The sequence below is a fragment of the Sus scrofa genome, chromosome 7 (genome assembly GCF_054392235.1).
Source record: "Sus scrofa isolate SSC_HxYL_T2T_F1_AM1 chromosome 7, Sscrofa_HxYL_maternal_Yorkshire_Landrace_v2.0, whole genome shotgun sequence".
Taxonomy (NCBI): Eukaryota; Metazoa; Chordata; class Mammalia; order Artiodactyla; family Suidae; genus Sus; species Sus scrofa.
In genome coordinates this window covers 100,605,905-100,626,241 of record NC_139389.1, presented here as the reverse complement: position 1 = coordinate 100,626,241, position 20,337 = coordinate 100,605,905, and the positions used below count along the sequence as shown (strand labels likewise).

The window sequence follows — 20,337 nt, the reverse complement described above, 5'->3', positions numbered from 1 at the left end:
ACCACAGCTGTTCTTATAAGGGAAGACAGATGGAGATTTATACTATAAAAGAGGAGAAGGTGATATGACTGTTCTGAAGATGGAGGAAGGAGTCTTGAGCAATAAATGCAATGAAAGCATCTGTAGAAGCTGGAAAAGGAAAGGAAATGGATTCTCCCCTAGAATTTCCCAATTTCCCCCACTGACACCTTGGTTTTGGCCCAGTTAAATTCATTTCAGACTTCTGCCCTTCCAAACTGTAAGAAAATATATTTCTTGGAGTTCCCTTCGTGGCTCAGTGGAAGCAAATCCTACTAGGAACCATGAGGTTGCAGGTTCGATCCCTGGCCTCACTCAGTGAGTTAGGGATCTAGCATTGCGGTGAGCTGTGGTGTAGGTCACAGACATGGCTGGGATCCCATGTTGCTGTTGCTGTGGCATAGGCAGCGGCTACAGCTCCAATTCGACCCATAGCCTGGGAACCTCGGTATGCCACAGGTGCAGCCATAAAAAGCCAAAAAAGGAAAAAGAAAAAGAAAAAGAATATATTTCCATTGTTTTAACAGACAAATTGTGATATGTGTTACAGCAGCAATAGGAAACTAATACATACACACATATTTACATACATATATACTTTTAAAAATATGGTAAAGATGAAATAATGACTGCTTTTTTTCTTCCAAAAATCTTTTTAAATGAGAAAATATCTCCAAAGGTAATTAACACAATGTCCAGTCAATAAATCTTATCAGGACTATTGCATCTGGGCTCCGTCATTTTAGAGATAAGCTGTAATCTTGACATGACTGAATATCAATCCTTACCATCACAATCATTTTAAAGAAACAATTTTTTAATTACACTTGTCAGAATTTAAATTTAGATGTCAACTTAGTCCCTTAATGCAAAGACTAACAATTTTTTAATATCTTTTCTAACATTTCTATTTAACAAATGAAGCCAAATTAACTATTAATTACCCATACCACTTCAGAACAATGTTTAGTAAAGAAGCTCTTGTTACAGCTATACCAGAGTAAGTTATTCTATAATTTCACATGAAACTGTATGCATTAACATTGAACAGAAGCAGGAAAGATAGCCATCTTCTAGTCATGAGTGTTCCAGGCTACAGAATTTGAATTAAAAAGACTTCACCTGTATACATACAAAGTGAATAACGATAAAATGAATAGAGTAGTTAGGTGTACAATTACCCAATTTATGAGCACAAATATGTATACATTCATAAATGAGGCATTTACTTACTGGCACACAGTTTTTAAAATTTGACTTTTAATCTCTTTCTCAATTAGACAGCTGTTTTCTAGGAAATAATTTGAAAATAAAATAAAACTACTACCTCTTGAAATTTATTTTGGCAACAATATACCATAGGATAAGAATGTCCTTTTCTGAAACACACTTCAGTGATACAAAATTTCAGACAATAGAAAGATATGCATGGGTTCTTTTTATCTCATTTCTTCATACACCGATATAATAACATTAGGGAAAAATGGGCAAGAAAAAAACAGCATAAGATCTTTGCAACAGAGTTCCCTTAAGTACTAGGTGCAATCTAAATTCTAATAAAATATAAATGAATTAGTGATTTCTACTAGATTATTATATGTAATAATTTAATCCAATTATGGATAAACTGTAGATAAAGAAAAGTAATACAGAAGTCAATGAAAAAATGTACACAGTAAGGACTATTCTTTCCAAATTCCATACTGAAGAGTCAATCTGCAAGAACAGTCTCTTTATCTGAATATTTAGGAAATTGAATGTTTTATTTTACTCATTAGGCAAAAAAAGATACACAGAATGTCTTCTGGTCAAGATGAAGTAACAGAGATGAGATTTATGGTTATGCCTGAAACAACTGAAAACCTAAGTAAAATGTATGAAAGAATGGCTTAATAAAACTGGAATCAGGAGACTGATGTCAGAAATATGGCAAAATAGGTGGTTCCTGACTTCAGTCCTCGTCAGGGAAAGGGCAACTAGCAACTATCCATAGATAGATAGCTTTCGGAAGATCCCAGAACAAAGGGGTGAGTCTGAAGTATCCCCTTCACCCACAAAAACTGAGAAAACAGCATTAGAAGAGTAAGAGGAGTGTTTTCACTTTAACCACATTGCTCCCCTGCGCAAGTGCTGCACTAAGGCGGTCCCCTGAACCTGAATTTTCTTCTGTGGAAAGATACTTCCCAGAATTCCAGATGCTTCCTGGGAGGCCCACTTAAGCACTACCTCATTGGGATTACTATGAGAGTAATAGGGGAATCAGCTAGAGGTAGAGAAGGGGGAAGGGCCTGACAGTAATGAAGGTGCAGATCTTGGTAGACTGAATTCTTGCTAGTGGTCAGGCCCCAGCAAAGACCCCAACCAGCGACTGGTCCCTAGCCAGAAGGCCATCTTGGTGGAGGAACAAATTCTAGTGCTCTGTCTATATAGGGAAGCAAATCAACAGCCCTATTCAGCTGCTGAGCATAGCCTCCAACCCCACTCAACCAAGAAGACTGGACTGAGATGCTAGACAGTCACTGAGCCTATCCAACACCTCATGCAAATAGGGAAGCAAGTCACTGGCCACACCCAACTGGTGAGCATAGCCTCCAACCCCACCCAACAGGGAAGACTGGCCAAAGATGGTAGGCAGTTGTGGGCAGCCACAGAGGACATCTTATAGCCTATCTGGACAGCAAAGTCAGTAACCCCACTCAACGGCTAAACGTAGCTTCCAGGCAACCTGCCCAGGAAACCTGGCCAGGGACCTCAGACAGCCACATCACATTCTACAGCCCTGCTCAAGGAGGGAACCAACCCAGCAGCACCACATCTGTTTAACACAGCCTCCAGCCTCACCTAGTTGCCCAACCAGAGACCCTGCCTATGCTACAACTCTACTCAGGCAGAGAGCCAAGCCAGCAGCCTTGCCCAACTGCAGAGCGTAACCACTAATCAAGAAGACCAAACAGGAGTTCCCATTGTGGTGCAGTGGAAACGAATCCTACTAGTATCCATAAGGATGCAGGTTTGATCCCTAGCCTTGCTCAGCAGGTTGGGGATCTGGTTTTGCGTAGGCCAGCAGCTGTAGCTCTGATTCAACCCCTAGCTTGGGAACCTTCATATGCCACAGGTGCACCCCCCCCCAAAAAAAGGAAGAAGCCCAAATAGCGACTAGGGCAGCTCTGAAACCTGGCCTCTGATACTGACAACATGGAGCCCAGCCTATAGCACCATACAGTAGCACAGTATATAGCCTACGACCCATCCAGTTGCTGAGCATAGCCTGCAGACTCATTCACCCAGGTCAAATGCCCAGCCAGCCACCCCACCTAATCACAAAGCACAGCCTACGGCTGCACCCAACTAATGAGCCCAGAAAGCAAACCCCACTCCACCCCATCCACGACCATGGAGCCCCACCCAACTGTGGGGTAGAAGTGGCAGTCGTACTTGGCCAAGAAGCCCAGCAAGAGACACTGTCAACAGTGGATCACAGCCAATAACCTTCTCAATTGTAGAACCCAGCCTACAGGCCGCCCCCTAACTTTGGGGTGCAGGCTGTGGTCCCAGTCTGATCAAGGAGCACGGCCTGAGTTCCCAACTGATCATAAAGTCCTGAGCATGGCTTTGACTGAATGTAGTTCATCAGTGGCACCATCAAGCTTGGGAGCACAGTCTGAGGTCCCACCCAACCAGAAGCGAATGAGGGGCCCAATATGCAGCCCTGCCCAATTTCAGAATACAACCAGTGGCAAGCCCAAATAGCAGGCTAGAGAACATGGTCTTCAACCCATCCTAATCAGGTGACTGCTGAGCCCAGCAAGTAGCCCTGACTCAATACAAATCCTAGACAGCAGTTCTCTTTGAATATGAAGCCCAGTCACACTTTAGAGCATATGCACTGGCCTCATACCACTAGAGACCCTGAGAACAAGCAATGCTTGTCCAAGGCTGCTACCAGCTGCCTATCTAGAACCCTAAGCTGAGCTGACTGGTAAAGGTCTTTCCCTGCTGAAGCAAACCAGTAAAGGCTGGAAGGGAGACCACTTTCTCAAACGAGTAGATACCCCACAAGGATAGAAGGAGCATAAGGAGTCAAGTAAATATGACATCACCAAAGGAAAACTAATAAAGTTACAATAACTATACCTAAAAAAAACGGAGATCTATTAACTGTCTAACAAAGAATTCAGAATAAAGCTCTTAAAAAAATTCAGTGAGCTATGAGAAAACATAGAGACAGCTAAGAAAAATCAGGGACACAATGCATGTTACAAAATTGTAAATTCAACAAAGAAATAGAAACCATAACAAAAAAACAAAAACAACGGGAATCCTAGATGTGAAAAATACAATGACTAAAGAATTCAACTAAAAGCTTCAACAATAGACTTGACCAAGAAGGAAAAAGAATTAGTAAATCTGAAGACAGGTCATTTGAAATTGTCTAGTCAGAGGAGCAAAAAGAAAGCAGGAGAAAAACAAGTGAAGAAAGACTAAGAAAATTATGAAATTTTGCAAATGAAACAAACTATGATTACAATTTTTCTTTCCTGGAAGGAAAAAAAAAGAAATAAAGGGAAGAAAGCTTATTTTAAAAAATAAATTCCCACATATAGCAAGTGATCTGCACATGTAAATTCATGAAGCTTATAAGTATCCAAGGAGAAAATCTGATGGAGCTTAAAAGGCTGCAGAATACAAAATTAACATAAAATTCAATGTACGTCTATATTCTAGCAAAACACCCACAGAAAATTGATATTTCAAAACATACTGTTACAATAGCATTGAAACCATGAAAAAATTAAATGTAACTCAGTAAAGGAAGTATAAAACCTTTAAGGGGAGTTCCTGTTGTGGCGTAGTGGTTAACGAATCCGAGGTTGCGGGTTCGGTCCCTGCCCTTGCTCAGTGGGTTAATGATCCAGCGTTGCCGTGAGCTGTGGTGTAGGTTGCAGACGCGGCTCGGATCCTGCGTTGCTGTGGCTCTGGTGTAGGCTGGCGGCTGCAGCTCCGATTCGACCCCTAGCCTGGGAACCTCCATATGCTGCGGGAGCGGCCCAAGAAATAGCAACAACAACAACAACAACAAAGACAAAAAGACCAAAAACAAAACAAAACAAAACAAAACAAAACAAAAAAAAAACCTTTAAAGTGAAAATTATTAAACAATGCTTGAGAAACTTTGCTTAGAAACTGACAGGCCAATGTTAAAATTCACATGGAATTGCAAATACCTAAATCAGCCAAACAATTCTGAAAAAGACTAAGAAAACTGAAAGACTAACACTATCTGATATCAAGATAAAGTTATAATAATAAAGACAGTGAGGTGTTGGCATAAAAATAAACAAAGAGATCAACGAAACAGAATAGAGTCCAGGAATAGGACTACACATTATGTTAAACTGATTTTTACAATGTCACAAAGGTAATTTAATGGAGAAAGCATAGCTTTTACAACAACAAAACTTCTGGAAGAAAATGAGAACTATGCCTTTATGATCACCAGTTAGGCAAAGTTTTTTTAGATACAACACCAAAGCATGATCCATAAAAGAAAAAATTGATAGACTTTGTTGAATTTATAGAGTTTAAAATTATTTTTAAAGAGAGACAGTGTTAAGACAATGAAAAGACATGACACAGACTAGAAGAAAATATGTGCAAATCCTTTTCTGTTAAAGGATTTGTATCTAAACTAAATAAAGGATCTAATCATCAGAAAACCACCTAACCAAAAAGAAAAGGACAAAGATTTGAATAGATTATTCCCTCAAATAATAAGTTAAAAACAGCAAATAAGCACATTAAAAGACGTTACATATTATCAGTCATCAGGGAAAGGCAAGAAGAGTAGACTGTGTGGCTGGCCTGGTTCACCATTTATATTTACTATCATGGAATATGAAAACAGGGTTTCCTGAAGATGATCCTCATTCCTTATTAAAAACATCTACATGTTCAATTTCTCTGATATAATATACATTTCAAAGAAATGATAAAATTCTCCTGAATAAAATATTTGATAAAAATCTTCACTTCAAACATGAAGTTGTTCCTCTAAAATACAAACATAAACCCCTCTCTTCAGAGAATTTAGCGGATCTGTTAAAAAACATGAAAACCAGTACATTCCTGCTTTATAGTGAATCTGAAAAAAAAAACAAAAACAAAAAAACAGTGAATCTGTAGCCTAAGTAGTATGATTAAACAGCTCTCTCAGAGAAAAATTAAACTTTTCTCATCAGAAATGTATTAAATAATTCATTTAAAACAGGCTGCCTTCCTTAAATACTTTCAATAATTTTGTCATGAATGTCGGAACAAAAAAGCTCTTAATTAGGAAAAAGAACCTAGGCACATATAAGCAATACTAAGAATGAAAAGAGAATCATTAAGCACAGATAAAGAGTTTTAAAACTCATCACAAAATACTATGAACATTTTTAGCCACTTAATTTAAAAATAGGGAAAAAATAATTTCTAGAAGAAATTAAATTACCAAAATAGCTTCAAGAAGAAAGAGAAATTGAATCAGTAGTCAAAAATCTATAGAATTAAAAAAAAAAAAAAAAAAACCTCTAGGACCACGCATTTTCAAATATGTTTTACAAATTGTTATAAAACAGTTATCTAAATTTTTTTCCTAGAGAATATCAAATGAGAGTAAGTTCAAAAATTCTATTCCTGAAATTAATATAAGACTGACATAAAAGTAGTTTAAAGGCCAAGAAGAGGAAAATTCAAGGCCAATTCATTTTAAAACTTATTTTCAAAATCTTAAGTGATATATTAATAAATGTAACAATGTCTTAAAAAATACTTCATGACTAGACCTTATTCCAAGAACACTTAGTTGGTTTATAATTAGAAAAGCTATTAATGTAAATTCACTGAAATAACAAATTGAAGGAAACCATAAAATGGCAATCTCAATAGAAACAGGAATAAAGATCATTTGACAAAAGTCAAAATTTATGCATTATAAAATTCTTTTTTTGGGGGGGGCGGGGTGCTGCACCACAGTATATGGAGGTTCCTAGGCTAGGAGACAAATCAGAACTACAGCTGGTGGCCTACACCACAGCCACAGCAATGCCAGATCTAAGCCATGTCTGTGACCTGCACCACAGCTTGCAGCAACTCTGGATCCTTAACCCACTGAGCGAGGCCAGGGGTCAAATCCATGTCCTCACAGATACTAGTTGGGTTTGTTACCACTAAGCCACAACAGGAACTCCTCATTATAAAATTCTTAACAACAAGGAATGGAAAGTATACTCCTTAACAAATCAAAGTAAAAATCACATTTCATGGGTCAAATAATTGGAAGTATTCCTTTTAAAGTTAAAAACAACACAAGAAATGTCTGCCATCACTGCTTCAACTCACCACTGTGCTGGAAGTCTTAGCTAATGTAGTAAGAAAGAGTAAGACTTACAAACACAGGAAATATGAGAATAGCAACTGTTGTTATTCACAGATAATATGATCTTTAATGTAGAAAATTCAAGGTAATATATAAACTAATTGCACTAAGAGTTCAAGGAAATTTCTAGATGCAAAATTAAGGTATAAATGTTAGTTTAATGCTCCTAAAACAATAATAACCACAAATTGCAAAATGTATCTTTAAAAAAAATTAGATTTAAAACAAAGAGCAATAACAAAATGATAAAGTACTAAGGAATAAATCTAAACAAATAACAAGATTTGTATGAGAAAAGTCATCATACATTCTCTGAAGAAGTAACCATTCCTCAAATTGAATGGATGTAATTCTAATAAAAATTACTAAAGAATTTTTTAATCGATGACAAGATAATCCTAAAACTCATATGAAAGACCCAAATCCTCAAATAATTTAGATGATTTTGCAACCTAATAAACAGAAGGAAGGATTTGCCTATCAGATGACAAAACATAACACTAGAGTAATGAAAACAGTTTGATACAAGTTCACACAAACAGATTAATGGAACTGAATAAAGCACCAAGAAACAGATTCCAGAATTTATGACATAAGAATCATTCTAAATTACTAGGGAAAGGATAAATTACTCAATAAATGATTGCTTAGACAGCTGGCTTCCTCCTTAGAAAATGTGAAAATTAAATAATTTGACAATCAAAACTTTAAAATTTTAGAAGAAATTTTATATTCTTCATGACCTTGGAAAAGAAATGAATTTCTTAAATAAGCAGTATACAAAAGGATAAGCTGATAAATGTGACTGCCTTAGATAGGAATTTCTATGCAACAAAGTTTATAGGCAAGTCACCAATGGAGAGAGGAAAATAGAAAATATCTAGATTATTATTTAAATTATATAAAGAATTCCTTCAAATCTACAAGAAAAAACAATGTAATGGAAAAATGTTCAAAATATATGGCCTAGCAACTAATGGACGAGAACTTTAATGGATAATAATCCTGAGCAATGGATCAACTTTAAAATTTTAGTCACCAGGCTACTTGAATTAAAAGAGATACCATTTCCTACCTATCAGAATGATAATAATTAAAAGTATGAGAATGAGTGTTAATGAGGATAGAGAGAAGCTGGAACTCTCATATGCTGTACTAGTTTGCTATGGCTACCATAATAAAATACCATAAACTGGTAGCTTAAACAAAATCCACTTATTTTCCCATAGGTGTGAAGGCTAAAAGTCCCAAATCAAAGTGATGGTAGGTTTCGGTTTTTTAGAGCCTCTCTCTTTGGCATGCGGATGGCCACCTTCTTCTGTGTGCTCATATAGTCTTTCCTACCTGTGCATGACTCCCTTATATTTCTTTTGTTATGTCCTAATTTCCTCCTTATAAGGGTACCAGTCAGACTGGCTTAGTGCCTGTCCCAGTGGCCTCATTTTAATTTAGTCACCTCTTTAAAAGCTCTACCTCAAATATAATCACAATTCTGAGCTATTGGGGGTTAGAGTTTCAGTAAATTAACTGTGGGGTGGGCATGATACAATGTAGCACATAACATATACTAAAGGTAGAGATATAAAATTGGGAAAAAATCTTATTGACAAAATATTGTGAAATTGCTCCAAAGTTGAAGATGCACATATATTAAGACTCAGCTTGTGTCTTCCAGGTAATCACCCTAGAGAAACTTCAGTACATGTATGCAAGGGGACCCTAGACACTCGTCAATGGAAGAAGGAATATAAGTATCACTCATGCATAATCTTGCATGAGTATCACAATATTAAGTGGAAAAGGTCGCAGAAGAAAATGTATATATGTTGTATGACACATTTGTATAAATTTTAAAACACATAAAACACCATGCTTTCATGCATACATAACTATATAACATAAGAATATAAGTATAGACAGAGGGAATAGAAAACTCAGTAGTGATTACAACTGAGAAGGGATGAAGGAAAATGGAATTGAGTAAGGGAGTGATGTCTTGCACTTCTTCCATCTGGAGCAAATATGCAAAAATCATCATTTGTATAATATGAATTATAAATCATAATAAATAATAAAATATAAATCATAAAATAATTTCATTTGTATAATATGAATTATAAATCATAATAATAAAATATAAATCATAAAATAATTCCATGTATTATATTGTGTATATACATTTTTTCTTTTTTTGTCTTTTTCCAGCACCACACCCATGGCATATGGAGGTACCCAGGTTAGGGGTCTAATCCGAGCTGTAATGGCCAGCCTATGCCAGAGCCACAGCAACACCAGATCTGAGCCGCGTCTGCAACATACACCACAGATCACCACAACACTGGATCCTTAACCCACTGAGCAAGGCCAGGGATCGAACCCAAAACCTCACGGTTCCTAGTTGGATTCGTTAACCACCGAGCCATGACGGGAACTCCTATGTTCTATTTTTATGGGGTTATTTTTTTTATGATCACATATACATTAGAAATCCTCTTTAGTTAGTTTCAGAAACATCCTTTATGAAAACTGGATAGATGCTCATCGTTAATGTTATTTAACTCCCAAATGCTGGTATCACATAATACTACCTGTTAGCATATTACTATAAGAATAGCTAAGTGTTCTAGCCAAGACGGCAGAGGAGAAGGACCTTGATTTCTCTTTCTGTCACAAGCACACCAAAATCACAACCAACTGCAGAACAATCATTGATGAAAAAGACTGGAACTTACCAGAAAAGATCTTCTACAACTAAAGACATAAAGAAGGAACCTCAACAAGGAGGGTAGGAGGGGTGAATTATGATATAATCAAATCCCTGGCTGGGTGACCAGTAGTTGCCATGAGCTGTGGTGGAGGTCACAGACATGCTAGGATCTGGTGCTGCTGTAGCTCTGGCGTAGGCTGGCAGCTGTAGCTCCAATTTGACCCCTAGCCTGGGAACTTCCATATGCTGTGGGTGCAGCTCTAAAAAGACAAAAAGACAACAACAACAAAAAATTACAGGCCAGTATCATTGATGAAAATAAATCAAGAATCCTTAAGAAAATACTAGCAAACCAAATCCAACAATACATTAATAGGATCACACACCATGATCAAGTGGGATTTATCCCAGGAATGGAAGGATTTTTCAATATCTACAAACCAACTGATGTGATATACCATACTAACAAATGGAAGAATAAAAATTACATGATCACCTCAATAGATGCAGTAAAAGCTTTTGATAAAACTCAACATCCATTTATGATCAAAATTCTCCAGAAAGTGTGCATAGAGGGAACCTACTTCCACATAATAAAGGCTGTATATGACAAATAAACAGCTTACATCATACTCAAAGGTAAAAAGCTGAAAGCATTTCCTCTAAGATCAGGAGTAAGACAAGGACATCAACTCTCACCATTTTTATTCAACATAGTTTTGGAAATCTGAGCCACAGCAATCAGACAAGAAAATAAAATAAAAGGAATTCAAATTGAAGAGGAAGAAGTAAAACTGTCACTGTTTGCAGATGACATGATGTTATACTTAGAAAATCCTAAAGAGAGTACCAGAAAACTACTAGAGCTCATCAGTGATTTCAGTAAAGTTGCTGGATACAAAATTAATACATAGAAATCTGTTGCATTTTTATATAATAACAATGAAGCATCAGAAAGAGAAATTAAGGAAACAATCCCAGTTACCATCACAAAGTACCTAGGAATAAACCTACCTAAAGAGATAAAAGACTTGTTCTCTGAAAAGCATAAGATGCTGATGAAAGAAACTAAAGACAACATAAATTGATATAAAGATATATCATATTATTGGACTAGAAGAATTAGTATTTTTTTCCCACTGTACAACATGGGGACCAAGTTACACATAAAAAATGTATACATTCTTTTTCCTCCCATTGTTCTGTTGCAATATAAGTATCTAGACATAGTTCTCAATGCTACACAGCAGGATCTCATTGTAAATCCATTCCAAGAGCAATAGTTTGCATCTGATAACTCCAAGCTCCCGATCCTTCCCACTCCCTCCCTTTCCCCCTTGGCAGCCACAAGTCTATTCTCTAAGTCCATGATTTTCTTTTCTGTGGAAAGGTTCATTTGTGCCCTATATTAGATTCCAGTTATAAGTGATATCATATGGTATTTGTCTTTCTCTTTCTGACTTACTTCACTCAGCATTTCCATCCATGTTGCTGCAAACGGCATTATTTTGTTCTTTTTTATGGCTGAGTAGTATTCCATTGTGTAGATATACACATCTTCCTAATCCAATTGTCTGTTGATGGACATTTGGGTTCTTTCCATGTCTTGGCTATTGTGAATAGTGCTCATGTAATTTGTGTATTGTCTTTTTAGGGCTGTACCTCCAGCATATGGAGGTTCCCAGGCTAGGGGTCGAATTGGAGCTGTAGCTCCTGGCTTACACACAGGCACAGCAAGGCAGGATACAAGCCGCCTCTGCAACCTACACCACAGCTTACTGCAATGACAGATCCTTAAGCCACTGAGAAAGGCCAGGAATCACATCCTCATGGATGCTAGTCAGATTCGTTTCTGCTGAGCCATGACAGGAAGTCCAAGAATGAGTATTGTTAAAGTGGCTATACTACCCAAGGCAAACTACAGATTCGATTCAAACCCTATCAAATTACCAATAGCATTTTTTATAGGACTAGATAGAAAATTTTAAAAATTTGTACGGAAACAAAATTTCCCAAATAGCCAAAACAATCTTGAGAAAGAATCAAGCTTTCTGACTCAGACTATACTACAAAGCCACAGTAATCAAAACAGTATGGTACTGGCACAAAAACAGACACATAGATCAATGAAACAGGATAAAAAACCCAGAAACATACCCATCCACTTATGGTCAATTAATCTACAACAAACAAGAAAAATATACGCAAGAGAGCAAAGACAGCTTCTTCAATAAGTGGTACTGGAAAAACTGGATAGCTACATATAAAAGAATGATATTAGAACATTTTCTAACACCATGCAAAAAAATCAATTAAAAACCTAAATGCAAGACTGGATACTATAAATTCCTAGAGGGAAACAGAGGCAGAATACTCTGACATAAATTGCAGCAGTATTTTTTTTTTTTTCTGGATCTGTCTCCTAGAGTAATGGAAATAAAAACGAAAATAAACAAATGGGACCTAGTCAGACTTAGAAGCTTTTGCACAGCAAAGGAAACCATAAACAAAATTAAAAGATAACCTACACAATGGGAGAAAACATTTGCAAAGGATGTAACCCACAAGGGATTAATTTCCAAAATATAAAAACAGCTCATACAGTTTAATATATTTTAAAACATTTTAAAACAACCCAATTGAAAACAGGCATAAGACCTAAACAGACATTTCTCCGAGGAAGACATATGGATGGCCAGCAGGCATATGAAAAGATGTTCAACATTGCTAATTATTAGAGAAATGTAAATCAAAACTACAATGAGGTATTACCTCAAACAGGTCAGAATAGCCATCATCGAAAAGTCTACAAATAATAAATTCTGGACAGGGTGTGCAAAAAAAGGAACCCTCCTATACTGTTGGTAGGAATGTAAATTGGTAGGACTGCTATGGAGAAGCAAGAGGAAGTAAGAAGAAGGTTCCTTAAAAAAAAAAAAAAAAAAGTAGAACTACCACATGATCCAGCAGTTCCACTCCTGGGCATACATCAAAAGAAACTCTACTTTGAAAAGATACATGCACCCATAGGCTCACAGCAGCACTATTTACAACAATCAAGACATGAAACAACCCAATAGTCCATCAACAGATGAATGGATAAAGATGTTGTATGTATGTGTGTGTCTGTGAGTGTGTGTGTACTCAATAATAAAAAAGACTAAAACAATGCCATTTGCAGCAACAAGGGTAGACCTAGAGATTATCATATTAAGTAAATGAAGTAAGCCAGATAAAGACAAATATATGACATCACTTACACATAGAATCTAAAAAAAAAAAAAGATACAAATGAACTTATTTACAAAACAGAAATAAATTAACAGGCACAGAACACAAATCTATGGTTACCAAAGGGGCAGGGAGAGATTAACTGGGGGTTTGCGATTAACATCTATACACAGCTACATATACAATGAAGAACAAGGACCTACTGTTTAGCACAGAGATTCAATATCTTATAATAACCTAAAATGGAAAAGAACCTGGAAAAGGATGTGTATGTGTGTGTGCATGTGTGTGTATACATTTATGCATAACTCAATCACTTTTGTTGTACATCTGAAACAAAATTTTACAAACCAACTATACTTCAATAACAAAATATATATATAAAGAAAATTTTCATTTAAATTTTAAAAAAGAAGAAAATATTTGCTATAAACATCAAGAGGAACATCTTTTATTTAGAAGAGATTAACCAACGCAGTTTTCTTTTCTTTTTTTTTATTTTCCCACTGTACAGCAAGGGGGTCAGGTTATCCTTACATGTATACATTGCAATTACAGTTTTCCCCCACCCTTTCTTCTGTAGCAACATGAGTATCTAGACAAAGTTCTCAATGCTATTCAGCAGGATCTCCTTGTAAATCTATTCTAGGTTATGTCTGATAAGCCCAAGCTCCCGATCCCTCCCACTCCCTCCCCCTCCCATCAGGCAACCACAAGCCTCTTCTCCAAGTCCAAGATTTTCTTTTCTGAGGAGATGTTCATTTGTGCTGGATATTAGATTCCAGTTGTAAGTGATATCATATGGTATTTGTCTTTGTCTTTCTGGCTCATTTCACTCAGGATGAGATTCTCTAGTTCCATCCATGTTGCTGCAAATGGCATGATGTCATGCTTTTTTATGGCTGAGTAGCATTCCATTGTGTATATATATCACCTCTTCCGAATCCAATCATCTGTTGATGGACATTTGGGTTGTTTCCACGTCCTGGCTATTGTGAATAGTGCTGCAATGAACATGCGGGTGCATGTGTCTCTTTTAAGTAGAGTTTTGTCCGGATAGATGCCCAAGAGTGGGACTGCAGGGTCATATGGAAGTTCTATGTATAGATTTCTAAGGTATCTCCAAACTGTTCTCCATAGTGGCTGTACCAGTTTACATTCCCACCAGCAGTGCAGGAGGGTTCCCTTTTCTCCACATACTTGTTATTTGTGGATTTATTAATGATAGCCATTCTGACTGGTGTGAGGTGGTATCTCATGGTAGTTTTGATTTGCATTTCTCTTATAATCAGCGATGTTGAGCATTTTTTCATGTGTTTGTTGGCCATCTGTATATCTTCCTTGGAGAAATGTCTATTCGGGTCTTTTGCCCATTTTTCCATTGATTGATTGGCTTTTTTGCTGTTGGGTTGTATAAGTTGTCTATATATTCTAGAGATTAAGCCCTTGTCAGTTGCATCATTTGACACTATTCTCTCCCATTCTGTAAGTTGTCTTTTTGGTTTCTTTTGGGTTTCCTTTGCTGTGCAAAAGCTTTTCAGTTTGATGAGGTCCCATGGGTTTATTTGTGCTCTAATTTCTATTGCTTTGGGAGACTGACCTGAGAAAATATTCATGATGTTGATGTCAGAGAGTGTTTTGCCTATGTTTTCTTCTAGGCGTTTGATGGTGTCCTGTCGTATATTTAAGTCTTTCAGCCATTTGGAGTTTATTTTTGTGCATGGTGTGAGGGTGTGTTCTAGTTTCATTGCTTTGCATGCAGCTGTTCAGGTTTCCCAGCAATGCTTGCTGAATAGACTTTCTTTTTCCCATTTGATGTTCGTGCCTCCCTTGTCAAAGATTAATTGACCATAGGTGTCAGGGTTTATTTCCGGGTTCTCTATTCTGTTCCATTGGTCTGTCTGTCTGTTTTGATACCAGTACCACACTGTTTTGATGACTGTGGCTTTGTAGTATTTCTTGAAGTCTGGGAGAGTTAAGCCTCCTGCTTGGTTTTTGTTTCTCAGGATTGCTTTGGCGATTCTGGGTCTTTTGTTGTTCCACATAAACGTTTGGATTGTTTGTTCTTGTTCTGTGGAAAATGTCATGGGTAATTTGATAGGGATTGCATTGGATGTGTAGATTGCTTTGGGTAGGATGGCCATTTTCACAATATTGATTTTTCCAATCCAGGAACATGGAATATCTTTCCATTTCTTTACATCTTCTTTGATTTCTTTGATTAAAGTTTTATAGTTCTCGGCATATAGGTCCTTTACCTCTTTGGTCAGGTGTATTCCGAGGTATTTGATTTTGTGAGGTACAATTTTAAAAGGTATCATTTTTTTGTATTCCTTTTCTAATGTTTCATTGCTGGTATACAGAAATGCAACTGACTTCTGAATGTTAATCTTATATCCTGCCACTTTGCTGAATTTATTAATCAGTTCAAGGAGTTTTGGGGTTGAGTCCTTAGGGTTTTCTAGGTATAGTATCATGTCATCTGCATACAGTGACAGTTTGATCTCTTCTCTTCCTATATGGATGCCTTTTATTTCTTTTGTTTGTCTAATTGCTGTGGCTAAGACTTCCAAAACTATGTTGAAGAGCAGTGGTGAGAGTGGGCATCCCTGTCTTGTTCCAGATTTGAGTGAGAAGGCTTTCAGTTTTTCCCCATTGAGGATTATATTTGCTGTGGGTTTATCATAAATGGCTTTGATTATATTCAGGAATGTTCCCTCTATACCCACTTTGGCGAGGGTCTTGATCATGAATGGATGTTGAACTTTGTCAAATGCTTTTTCTGCGTCTATTGAGATGATCATATGATTTTTGACTTTTTTTTTGTTAATGTGGTGTATGATGTTGATTGATTTGCGTATGTTGAACCATCCTTGTGAACCTGGGGTGAACCCTACCTGGTCATGGTGTATAATTTTTTTGGTATGTTGTTGGATTCGGTTGGCTAAGATTTTGTTGAGAATTTTTGCATCTATATTCATCAATGATATTGGGCGATAGTTTTCTTTTTTGGTGGTATCTCTGTCTGGTTTTGGAATGAGGGTGATGGTGGCCTCATAGAATGTCTTTGGGAGTATTCCTTCTTCTTCAACCTTTTGAAAGAGTTTAAGGAGGATGGGCACCAATTCCTCTTTATATGTTTGATAAAATTCACCTGTGAAGCCATCTGGTCCTGGACTTTTATTTGTAGGGAGTGATTTTATGACCTCTTCAATTTCATTTCTAGTGATCGGTCTGTTCAGTAACCAACGCAGTTTTCATCATGTACCTAAACGTTTAGTCACTGCTACATAGAACTAAAGCTGCTAAGATTGTTTCACCCAATAAAAAGAACTTTTAAAAAAAGCAATCTATAAAGAGAATTTATAATTCAATGTCAATAAACTACAAAGGCTATCATAAACTTGGACCATTTATAAGCATGAACTAAACTAGCTGAAAATTGGAATTATACTCAATAACTCACAGATGTTCATTTTTCGTTTAGTTGGTTTTTTTCAGTTAGAGTTTTAAGTGGCCACTCTTGGGACTAAAATAGTCCCAGCAAAAGCACAAAAAAAAAGAAATTACATTTATTCAAATATTAAGCTTTGCCAAGAGCTCTACCAAATTAGATGGAAGAGACCTATCTAGTAAGAGAAATCATCATTTCATTCAAATGAACTGCTTTTTTGTGGTTATACTTTTTCATTTTACCTGGCATCTAAAGAAAATCAAAATTAAACCCAAAATGTAGAGTTGAAGGGTCAAACTGTCACATGGGAAAATCTGTATCAAAATTCAGCTCTAAAATACTCTGAATCAATGTTGAATAGATCTCAGGCTCAATCTCCAAGGAAATCTGTGACCACATTTATTTTGACAAGTGAAATAGAAAGTGTAAACTAGACTATTCTTCCATAATCCAGCAGCCAAAAACAGAACAATCTAGGCTGACAGTTGTCCCTGCTTATTTTAAATGTAATAGCACTCCTGTTAAATAAGAAGGGATTTTGGACAAAATCTACAAACCAGGGTAATAAGTGATTGTTTTAATAATTGAAAATTTTACCTCCAGATTTTTCTTGACAGTAGTTTAATTGCTTATTTATTTTCATGTTCGGTGTACTGCTAATTTTCTATAAATTTATTTCCTTTGAGTTTCACTAAAAATATAATACATGAATAGAGGTTTGTTTCTTTCTTAAGGTACAACATTACATACAATGAATAAGTCCAGTCCCCATGGGCCCTCAACAGAGGCAAAGATTGTTGACAGTGTATATGTACTTTTAGAGAAATGTAATATATATATATATATAAATTATTACTAGGAACAAAACATTCATTTCATGGAGACATCATAATCTATTTAACCCATCCCCTACTGATAGTGATTTAGGTTGTTTTTATAAACACTTATTTGATGCATGTGCTTGTCTCTTCTCTCTGCTACATCAAATCTGTGAGAGCAGTATTCTTTTTTTTTTTTTTTTTTTTTTTTTTTTTGTCTTTTTGCCATTTCTTGGGCTGCTCCTGCGGCATATGGAGGTTCCCAGGCTAGGGGTCCAGTTGGAGCTGTAGCCACCGGCCTACGCCAGAGCCACAGCAACGTGGGATCCGAGCCGCGTCTGCAACCTACACCACAGCTCACAGCAATGCCAGACCCTTAACCCACTGAGCAAGGCCAGGGATCGAACCCGCAACCTCATGGTTTCTAGTCAGATTTGTTAACCCCTAAGCCATGATGGGAACTCCCGAGAGCAGTATTCTTTACCTAGTACCTGGCACATAGTAGTTGCTTCATAAATATTTTGAATAAGTAAACTAATGAAGAAATCATTGGCCATCAGAGCCAAGGAGTAAAAGAAGAATGAAGTGGTAAAGGCAAGGGACGATAACAAAGCTCTTAGTCATGTAGCCAGCTAAAGATCAGAGAGAAGTGAAAATAAAGCATTTGTAAAACTGAAATACAAGTAAATTGAAAATCCAATTACTTTTTCAAATATCTAGTTGACACACATTTTTACACGCTTTGGCATTAAATGAATGTCTCTAAAAAGAGAAAATGTCAAAGATACAGGTTGTAGTGGGAAATTTAGACATGTTATTCTAGGTTTTCTAGGTTAAAACAGATGTCTGTTAATATCTTAATATCAAGTTATTCTACTTTTAACATCTATTGACTTTTGGAGAAATTTCTACATTTCAACAATATTTTTCAATAGTAACAGCTGATTTTCTTCATATGCTCAAAAGGGCAAGAATCTGGTAAGAGTATCTTCTGGGCATTGGATTTATATCAGAGTACTGAATTTTTGCCAGGGCCTACATACCAAGCAGACCTGATAACATAAACTATTATTGGAAATCTCTTCCTACAAATTAAGAAAGTAGAAAAGACTTTATTAAGAAATGGAAAGAACCTGGTTGTCTGCCAGTTCATACTACTGCAAATCTTTTAAATGTAAGGTTCAAAGGATAAAATGATAACATTCCAATTACTAGTTCAATAAGTGAAGAAGACTGCTTAGGACAAAACATTAAAAACTTTGCAAACCAGAGTATCTGTGGATATCTGGCCCAGGAATGCATTTCAAATTCTTCTAAGCCAAAGCTTCCTGTGATATAGGTAAGGCTTATATATGACAGGCCCAAACTTGAGTAGCTTTCTTAGAACCCTTGTGTGCCAGCCATTTCCTAGCATGAGTAAGAATTTAGAACATTTAGAAAATACTCATATCAAACTAAGAATATATTAAAATAAATAAAATTAACTTTTAGAAAATATGATTTCCAGAGAGTATTTTTGTCACCTTTCAGGCACACCTTGGATTTTTAAGAAATGCTTTAAGTTAAGCAGAATTGAACCACTGTTAAAAAATATGCATGGAAAGGAAGAGAAAACACAAATAATTCTCAATCAGTTTAGGTTGTTTTCTCCTCTCCTTCTCTAACTTCTTTTCAGAAAAATGATTATCTTATTTTCTGATAATAGATAATATTCTGAAAACATATTTTTTCTGTTTTGCTGATGACTACTGACTCTGTTTTTGTTTATTTCTCATTTCTAAGGTGGTAAACTAGGCTCAGGTAAAAATTAAGTTTTTATGTCCAGAGGCTTGTTAAAAAAGTTTAAAAATTTATTAAAATCTCTGTAAATTTTTACTAAAATTATGAATAAACTATATCTTCAAACAATATTTCAGTCTTTGAAGTAGGTAGGGTACTATTATGGAAACATAACATCATTTTCCCTCATAATTGAATGATGAAAATAAATTAAGTTGGGAGTTCCCGATGCGCTCAGCGGAAATGAATCTGACTAGTGAGGATGTAGGTTGGATCCCTGGCCTTGCTCAGTGGGTTAAGGATCCAGCATTGCCATGAGCTGTGATGTAAGTCACAGACGCAGCTTGGATCCCATGTTGCTGTGGCTGGGCGAAGGCTGGCAGCTACAGCTCCGATTCAACTCCTAGCCTGGGAACCTCCATATGCCATGGGTGAGGCCCTAAAAGAAAAAATAAATAAATAAATAAAGCTGAACTAGAGAAATAAGGATAAGACTCCTACCAAATACTCCATGCTAAATTAGTCTAGATTTGAGTAGATACATACATACATTTTTTTCTCTAAAAAACCACATGTAGACACATCTAAAAGCACTATGTAAAACAGCCAAGACATGGAAGCAACCTAAATATCCATTGACAAAGGAATGGATAAAGATGTGGTACATATATATAAAGGAATATTACTCATCCATAAAAGAAGGAAATAATGCCACTGGCAGCAACATGGATGGGTCTAGAGATTATCATACTTACTAAGTGAAGTAAGTTAGAGAAAGATAAATTTCATATGATATCATTTATATGTGGAATCTAAAAAAAGGATACAAATGAATTTATTTGCAGAACAGAAACAGACTGAGAGAATTTGAAAACAAACTTACGGTTAACCAAAGAGGACAGGTGATGCA

At 36.3% G+C, this 20,337-nt stretch overlaps 1 protein-coding gene across 10 annotated transcripts in view; it reads right to left on the bottom strand.

Annotated features, from left to right (window-relative positions):
- The window catches only part of FUT8 (fucosyltransferase 8), a 288,757-nt gene that overhangs the window by 114,339 nt on the left and 154,081 nt on the right, over nt 1–20,337 (bottom strand).